Source organism: Mus pahari, unplaced genomic scaffold (genome assembly GCF_900095145.1).
Source record: "Mus pahari unplaced genomic scaffold, PAHARI_EIJ_v1.1 scaffold_10712_1, whole genome shotgun sequence".
In the NCBI taxonomy this organism is placed as follows: domain Eukaryota; kingdom Metazoa; phylum Chordata; class Mammalia; order Rodentia; family Muridae; genus Mus; species Mus pahari.
Genome location: NW_018392948.1, coordinates 10,740 through 20,000, shown reverse-complemented (window position 1 = coordinate 20,000; position 9,261 = coordinate 10,740). Strand labels below are relative to the sequence as shown.

The 9,261-nt window shown below is 40.0% G+C and overlaps 1 pseudogene; it reads right to left on the bottom strand.

Annotated features, from left to right (window-relative positions):
- Positions 1-3,956, bottom strand: part of LOC110315270 — a 7,384-nt pseudogene extending 3,428 nt beyond the window's left edge.
- Positions 3,957-9,261: the final 5,305 nt, after the last annotated feature.

The following is a 9,261-nucleotide window of genomic DNA, read 5'->3' as shown; positions in this document are numbered from 1 at the left end:
GTGGTACATTTACACAATGGAGTACTACTCAGCTATTAAAAACAGAATTTATGAAATTCTTGGGCAAAGGGATGTATCTGGAGGATATCATCCTTTGTGAGGTAACCCAACCACAAAAGAAGTCACTAGATATGCACTCACTGATAAGCAGATATTAGCCCAGAAACTTAGAATACCCAAGATACAATTTACAAAANACAAGAAAACAAAGAAGGAAGACCATCATGTGGATACTTCATTCCTCCTTAGAATAAGGAACAAAATACCCATGAAAGGGATGTAGATATTCTAACTGGCCTCCTCACAGAACCTCTTTTCTTCACCATAGGATGCTTCCTGTTCAGCCTGCTCTACCAGCAGCTTTCTGTTCTCATGCAGCAACATCCTTACTTTTTCCTTCAATTGATTGCATTCTTTCAGGAGGTGGGTGTGCCTGAAACTGAACCACAAACAACAACAACAACAACAACAACAAAATGGTGATTCCGAGCCAGCTTCCATTTGCCTGCCATTCCTCCAAGTACTATGATCTCTGCAAGGGCCCTGATCCCCAGACAGCCCCCAACTAGAGTCCACAGTATACCCTTCAGTACCAAATAGAGTCAGGTCAAATCCAGAGACCAGCCACATGCCACAAGACTCAAAGGACTTCTGAAAACCCTGACACCAAGAGTGTTCCATGTACCTACCAGAAGAGGAAATGTTCCTCATGGTTGCTTATATGTCTGTGGTACCAGAAAACCATCAGCAGGTAGAGGGTAAATCCCCTCTGAGGGAGGAGAGAAGACCCAATAGATATAAACTCTTTCCATTTTGGGTGTTTCCGCCAGGAGAAACACCCACTCCGGTCTAGGTTCGTCCTGAAGGGCGGGGCTGTCCTGAGGGGGAATAGACTGCAAAAGGAATATGAGTCCAGGACAAAATTATTCTGATCGAGGCCCAAGGTTTATCGATGGAACTCAGTTTATATAGCATGGAAAAAAAACCCACAGTCCCAATCCCCAGTCTTTGAAGGCACAGATGAATGTCCGTAGGCGGGTCCAAAGATCAGGGCACAGATGAATGTCTGTAGGCGAGTCCAAAGGATGTTGTCTTCTGGGACATCAAATGGTCTTCTCGGTAGGTGGTGGAGACACAGCTAAGATAGAGAAGTTCTGGTGGATCTGAAGGTTATCGCAGGTGGATTTTAGCGCCTACAGGGGGCTGGGCTTTGAAGGACAGTGATTAGTATAAACGGTAAGGTAGGCTTGGCAGATCTGAAGAATATAAGCGCAGGTGATCCAGTGGCAACAGAGAGCTGGGAGGCCCCAACATCATTTTTGTCATGGATCCCAGATCTTTTAATCTGCTGTCAGAACCCTAGAGGTTCAGGGTTGATTGAGATTCCCATCATGGTGGAAATGGTTTCTATGCAGAGGATCCTGAATTTGGAAGAATAAAGACTGGAGGCTCTTGGACAATCTTCACACTTAGGAAAACTGAGTCCAAGAGGTACAAATCCAAGACCCTTGACTCAAGGGAGGGCTCCTATTAAGAAACAGATAGTATAGAACTAGAGCTCTTGGGCTGGTGAGATGGCTCAGCGGGTAAGAGCACCGACTGCTCTTCCAAAGGTCCTGAGTTCAAATCCCAGCAACTACATGGTGGCTCACAACCATCTGTAACAAGATCTGATGCCCTCTTCTGGAGTGTCTGAAGTCAGCTACAGTGTACTTACATATAATAAATAAATAAATCTTAAAAAAAAAAGAACTAGAGCTCTTATTTTTTGTTCAAAATCCTCGAATGCCACAAGCATTCCCTGCTTAGTGCTTGGTCTCAGCTGTATCAGGGACTCACCTGTAGGAATTGTTATCTTCTATGAATTCCTTGTACTTCTCAATGGTATAACTTATTGACTGGGTCATTTTTTCCATATCCAACATTGTCTTCTCATGTTCTGATTTAATGGCAGTGAATTCAATGTTCATCCTGAGGTAGAGCATGGCCCAAAGAGCAAATATTCCTCTGAACTAAGCAATCAAGTATCATGTGCAAAAAGTCTGTATCTGGACTACCGAAGCCAATTGTAAGCCAAATCCTTGATCCTTCTAACTTGGTCCTATTGGTACTGATTAAACTTATTATCTTGGGCAGAGGACAACAGAACGAGGGGACCAAATGGAGGTAGCTGACCTTCAAGAGCTCCTTAGGTGAGTGTGAAGGAATACACTAGTTCTGTGAGATGTTTCTACTAGACTGTGCCACAGGGTTTGGTTCTTAGTTTTAAGGCTTTTTTTCCCTCTTAGTTTTAAGGCAGGGATAATCCTTTGTTCCTATTACTACATGAATTCTCAGAGGACATAACTAGTGTTTACAAGAAAAGGGCTTTATAACACTTCCTACCCCAGGAGATTTCTATGTGACTCCAAGGTAAACATAGGGAACAAAGTACCCTGGTGATCACTGTGGGCCTTTAAGGGCTCAACACTATCATGTCCTACAAACTGTGCATCACACAAATCCTCTGACCCCATCAAAGGTCCCAGAACCCCAGATCCTGAACAAAGCACACACAACTACCTTCACACACACACAAACAAAATTAAAATGCCAAATAAATGCAGGTAGGTTCTATAGTCTCAGAGTACAATGAACAAAATTAGAGTAAAGCAGTAACAGCCTGCAGTCATTGCATTCTTATACAGAAAGGCAGCAATTGTGACCCTGTCCTTCCTGCTGTTTACAGATCCAATCAGACTCCAAGCACCTCAAGGTCAAGAACAAAAGAGGATGACCATAGAACACACAGCACCTAGCTTATCCAACAATAAAAAACCTGTCAGGGCTTCTTATAATGAATGTGAGAGATGACACACTCCATTCATGGTAGAAAATATGGGTTATCAGAGAGGGCACAATACATTCAACAGGATACTGGGCATAATTACTAACTGTAGTTCAAATCAGTATTCATGTCAATGTCCAAGATTCGACAAAGTTCTTCCCTCTCAGCATTGATCTTCCTGATATAAAATTCTATATCTTCTACTTTATTCATATTCTTCATATGATTAGTGATGTTGCAATTTTGGGATGATGTTTTCCCAGCAGACACTAAAGATAGATAAACACAAATGCACTTGCATAGTTGATGGCCCAGGGGCAGGGGAGACCATTCTGAGTCCCAAAGAGAAGGTTGAGGAAGAGAAAAGCTAGAGAGAGGGTGAATCACTGAAAGAGCAGAAACGCTATCTTTGAGCTGGTGTGTTAAGTTATGTTCCTCTTCCCAACCACCACTGTTGGTCACAACTACCACCACACTCCTTATTACATTCTCTGTTGCTCTGAAATCCAAAAGCTGCCTCAGACATAAAGATTTGGGGAACATTGTCAGCTCATGTCATATGTTATGTCAATAAAACCTGAAGTTCATAGTGCTTAGCACCATCAACACCTAATCATGTGTGTTCAAACTCAAAGTGTCTAAGACCTCAACACATGACCAGGTGAGAATCCTTCTCTGTGCTTTGCATCAGAGACTCATGTATCCTACAGTAATCTAGAAGATGAAGTACTTCAACTCCCTACCAAGAAGGAACACATTGTTATTCTCATAGTGCATTCTCAGGGCATTCTTTGACACTCAAAATGAAATTAAATAATTCCCAGAAAAGTAGCTGCAGGCTTGTCAATTACTGCCTATGACAAATGAATAGTCAGAAATTCTAGACTCTTGGTCTGTCATTAAGAAAGTCCAAGGCTCCAGCCTATAAGACCTACTCAGGGAAGGCCCAGCTCAACCCTACCTGTTCAAGGAAGTTCCCCAACTCTGCCCAGGACTCACTGTGCCTTCCCCAGGATGATTTCATTCTTCCTTTTTTACAAGAAAGGATGCCAGATTCTTTCTGCCTTGGTCGGGTCTTTCCTTGGTCGCCATTCTCCTTGTGAAATAGCCTGCACAGACAGGAACACATGCCTGATTGAGAACCCAAAGGCACTGAGGGAATATCCCACAGGCAGTTGTTGTAACCACGACACAGGTGACATCACAGAAGATTCTAGTTCTCTCCTAGATACAAGAGATTCTCCAAGGAAGGGATTACTGATGATGTCACTGGGAAAGATTATGGCCTATTTGATAACTAGCTCTCCCCAGTTTCTGTTGTGCATTTCCTGGACCCTCTCCTGTGACCTGAGAAATACCCTTTGGCAACCTCTCCTTGCAAAGTTAGAGATTTCTCATCTGCTTCATTAGAAAACAAGTGCTTTTGATGAAAACCATTGATTAGGACCCTGACATGCATAAGAGATTTTTGTTAGCACCCAAATCTCTAGGGACAGTCAATGTAAGAGATATTTATCAATAATAAATAATACTACCTGAGTAAATTCATGTGACATATAGTATAATTCCCCAGGTTTTCCCTGTTTCACAAGGGCCAATATCTTTCTCCTATACCTTTAATTGTATAAAACTTGGATAATATTTTCTTACTATGCATACCTTGAGAGTGAAGATTGTTCCCATATACATATCCATGTTTCACAAAATCTCATGTTTACAATCCTGTCTTTTGCAAGGAAAACTACCTTTTCTTTGGAATATAGGGGCTCAACGACAGGGCAAATAAAAAATGGTAAACTTTCTGTCCCATTTTCAAAATATTAACTTGCACATCCTCCCTTTCTCAAATACAACCAGACAATTGAAGTGGGTATCAGTGAGCAAAGGCCAACCGGGACTGTACAAATTACTGCATTGTAGCCTCGTAGCCATCACTTCTCCAATATCTGTCTTCCTGAATTCCCAAGTGCAGGCATGAGGATGCTGGGGGTTGTACCATGATCCTATACTCATAACAAACATAAGACTCAGGAGGTAGGACAAAGAGTGGAATGGCCTGAGTTCAGGTTAAACCTCAGTTTTAATGGGTCCATAAGTTCAGGTTGGAGTCCCTTTTCCTTTCTCATCTGAGGCTTCTGCGTTTTTATGCTGGGTATGCTGAATCTGTGTTATAATACAACCTATCCTCACAGATGTAAGATGAAAAATCATGTATGTCTTTTGCAGGAAGACATCTGCCTTTGACTACCATCTTGAGCCACACAATGTCAATCTGCATAACTCACAATTGGGGGGGGGGAGATTGTTGGTGCCTGAGAAGTTGAGGGCCTTTTCTTCCAATATGGGGCTCATATTTTGTCAATGAGATTTTTCCTTTGGTTTTTCACTAACGGTGGCTTGGTTGTTTCCTGACCTAAAGGATTCTGGATACAAACACTAGGTCTCAAAGAGACCAAATGCTTACCAAGATCAAAGTCATAACCCAATAGGAAAATCTAAATAATAAGTCATTGGGTGAAACATGAAAGTAGGAAGCCATAGGCCATGAAGGTAAGTCCTTGGCCATCAGGCAGAACTATTTCCAATTTTCTGAGGAACCTCCAGATGATTTCCAGAGTTGTCATAGCACTTTGCACTCCCACCAGAAATGGAGGAGTGTTCCTCTTTCTCCACATTCTCACCAACATGTGCTTTCACCAGTTTTTGATCTTAGCCACTCTTCACTGGAAAGTATACTGCCTTATACCAATCTCAGAGTCACTTTGGTTTTCATTTCCCTGAATACTAAGGACTTTCCACATTTATTTAAGTGCTTCTCAGCCATTCAAGATTCCTTTTGAATTTTTTGTATAGTTATTTACCACATTTTCAGATTGGGTTCTTTGCTTTTTTGGTGTTTAACTAATTGAGTTCTTTAGATACTTTGGATATTAGTCCTCTATAGGATGTAAGGTTAGTGAAGATTTTTTTTCCCAATATGTAGGTTGCCAATTTGTTCTATGGGCTATGCCCTTTGCCTTACATAAGTTTTTCAGTTTCATGAGGTCCCATTTATCAATTTTTGATGTGAGAACCTAAGCCATCAGAGTTATGTTTAGGAAATTTGCCCCTATTCCCATGAGTATGAAGCTCTTTCCCAATTTCTCTTGAATTAGATTCAGTGAATCTGGTTTTATGTTGAAGTCTTTGATCCACTTGGACTTGAGTTTTATTCATGGTGACAAATATGGATCTACTTTCATTTTTCTACATACTTACTGCCAGTAGGACCAGTACCATTTATTGAAGATGCTTTCTTTTTTCCATTGCATATTTTTGGCTTCTTTGTCAAAGATCAAGTGTCCAAGTGTGTGGTTTAATTTCTAGGTCTTCAATTCTTTTTTTTTCTATTTTAAAATATTTTAATCATACATTTCAAATTTCGGCATCTTTCCTGGTTTCTGGTTCAGAACCTATTATCTCATGCCCTCTCCACCTGCATCTATGAGAGAGTTACCCACTCACACACCCACTGTTGTCTCCCTGCCCTGGCATTCCCCTACACTGGGGCATCTAGCCTTCAAAAGAACAAGGGCCTCTAGCACAGGGCCACCTAGGGTGGTACCTTCCTACTTGTCAAGCCAGTTCTATTGTTTACACTTGTCACTGCTCTTCAAAGCATCGCCACTCCCTGCTGAGAGGCTCCTGAGATACTCCAGAGACACCATCCTGAAGATCTGATCTACCTATAGGCTCGCACCTGAATGACAGGCTCCAAGAATGGGTGGTGGGGGATGGCCTTCCCCTGCTATATAAGCTCAGAACATTATTAAATTTGGAGGCCTTGATCAGAATATTTTTGTCTTGGCCTTCTGTTCTTTCTCACTGGCTTTTCCCTTACAGCCCCAGCCTGCCTTTCAGGGAGTACCTGGTTCAGGTGTAGCCTCAGGCGGACACACTCAGGTGGCGCCACAACGTGGCACCTGAACATAAAGGGTTCAACTGAAGGAATGCTGTCTATGTGGAGCTCTGAGAGAAGGGAAAAATAAGAAGGTTGTATCGGGCACCCTGAGAAACAGGTATTCATGCTAGCGCTTATTTTAAACCTCATCTTTGTTAATTTGTTGTTGTAGGTGTGATACGGGCTAAGCTGGTACTGTGTTGACCCGACACTGATACCACTTAGGGGTTGACAGTGGGGGGGGGAAGGGATTAGAAAATTCTAAACAGGCATTTGTCCGCAGCCTTCTAGAGCTGCGCTTCAGGCAAGAGGAATAGGGTTTGAAGAACTAGAACAGATAGATTCTTGCTGCCCATAGTTCAGAGAAGAAAAAACTTTAGACAAGAGAACCTGGGAGAGAAAGAGAGATCAAGAGAGAAGGAAAATGGATTTTAGAACTCTCCTAGGGACAGAGTGAGACCCAGAGACGTCCAGCTTTCTCTCTGTCCATTACAGGAGACACTCAGATTTGGTTACATCAAGTTCTCTACCTTCTATGTATTGTCTGTGTTTGGTGCACCAATATATATCCACGTGTCAATTCATGTATGTTTTTGTTTCGTTGTCTGAATGAGTGACTGTTCTGTGTTTCATGTTGGAAAATACAAATGGGGAAAACTTTATCTGCTAATTTAGCCTCAGTTTGCACAGCAGAGCCCAAGAGAGGCCTACAGCTTAGCCAAGAATCAAGCACAGCAGCTGAGAAACTGCAAACTCTTAGCCCTAAAGCAAAACAGCTGATAGTTGGTTTTTTTCCTTAAAAATTCTCATGATTATTGTGTTTAGCAAGTGACAAAGTGCTTTTTATTTTAAAATTATAGCTTAAAAAGGTAAAATTCTGTGGTCTAAATTTATAATTCGTGTAGCCACTTCATTTGGTTTTTTTCTTAAGGGTGTAAAAATACATGGCTTTATCATAGAGTATTAGCTTATAAGTTATTGGCTTTAATTAAAAAGTCATAACATTGGTAACAAAAAGCTTAGCTTTAAAATGGTAACTCAGGGTTGGAGTCATTTTAAACACGTGGCATAAAGCAGGCCAAAAAACTAGGCCTCTAGGGAAGCTTCTAATTGAGATAATATTACGTGATTCCTTTCCTAAAAGTTAGACTTAGAGATAAGATTTAAAACAATGTCTCTTTAATAACGCATTGAAATTTGAAGTCATGCATTCATAGGTATAAGTTGGCAGCCAAACTTTGTAACGTGATAGTGATGTTTCTAACATTGATTTCAAAAATGATAAAGTGTTTTAAAATTGGGTTTTGCTTACCAAAAGTTATATATATATATATATTAACATTGCATAAAAAAACTTTAAAATTATGGTTAAAATTGCCAATGTTCCATTGACTGCACCTTGCAGCTTGATTTCAAATTTTAGATATTTAATTCACCTATATATTGTAATTAGGATTGTTACAAGAGTAATCATCTTATGAGAGTGCTAATATAGCTCTCTGCAGCCATCCGGCCATACNAAGCAAAAGACAGACTTATCTAGATATTTCATCCTTCTGCAAAAATTGGACTCTCATACAATTTGGCTATGGTTGCTGCCTTGCAGGTAATTACCTTACAAGCAACTTTTTCACAATTTTTAAATGTTTTAAAAATCTTAAGACTGTTCAAAATTGGAGGCATAGACAGTCAATTGTCCCCCTGAAATCTGTCCTCACTGCAGGAGGACCAAGTCTCAGACCAAATACTCAGAGCAGCCTCAGGGAAGCTTGTGTGGTTTTCTTTTGTTTTGCAAACAGTGCCTAGGGAAGTTCTTGCCTTCAGAAATCTCTTTTTAGCTAAAAAAAAAAAATTGTTACAGATTTATCCAAATGTTCTAAATAAAGTTTAAATTCAAAATTTATAAAACGTCAATCATAAAGACACTACAATCTGGCTTGCTTACTTCATATAAAATTATTAAAGAGTTTGTTTTTTTCTTGGTAATTGTAAAGGGTTTGCTTCTGGTGAATTGGTGATCACTAAAAAATTTTGCCTCTAGGTATGGCTTATACAGCTTACATTATATAAGAATAATTTTTATTGTCTCTGCTTCAATACAAGAAGCTAAGAGTTGAATCTTTCAGTGTGAAAAGTATTAGCTAAGGCCTCTAAAGGGAAGTTTACTTCAAATCTTTGCTCTCACACAATGAGCTTTAAGGTTCTGGGAAGTAGTTTGCCCCATAAGATTCAGAGGCCATATCTTTTAAATATTTAAGGTTTTAGTTATACTAGAAAATTGTGATATAAAAAATTTAAGAGCAAAAAATTTATTTGCTTCAAAATTTTTATTTTCCAAAGCTTCCAAGAGATGTTAATTGGCTAAGACCTTACTGTAAGGCCTTAAAGTGATTTAAATCTTTAAATGTTATCTCGAGAGACACAAATTAATTGGTAAAAAAACAAAAGCCTTTGCAAAAAATAAAGGAAGCTTTTATAATTGTTATCAATTATA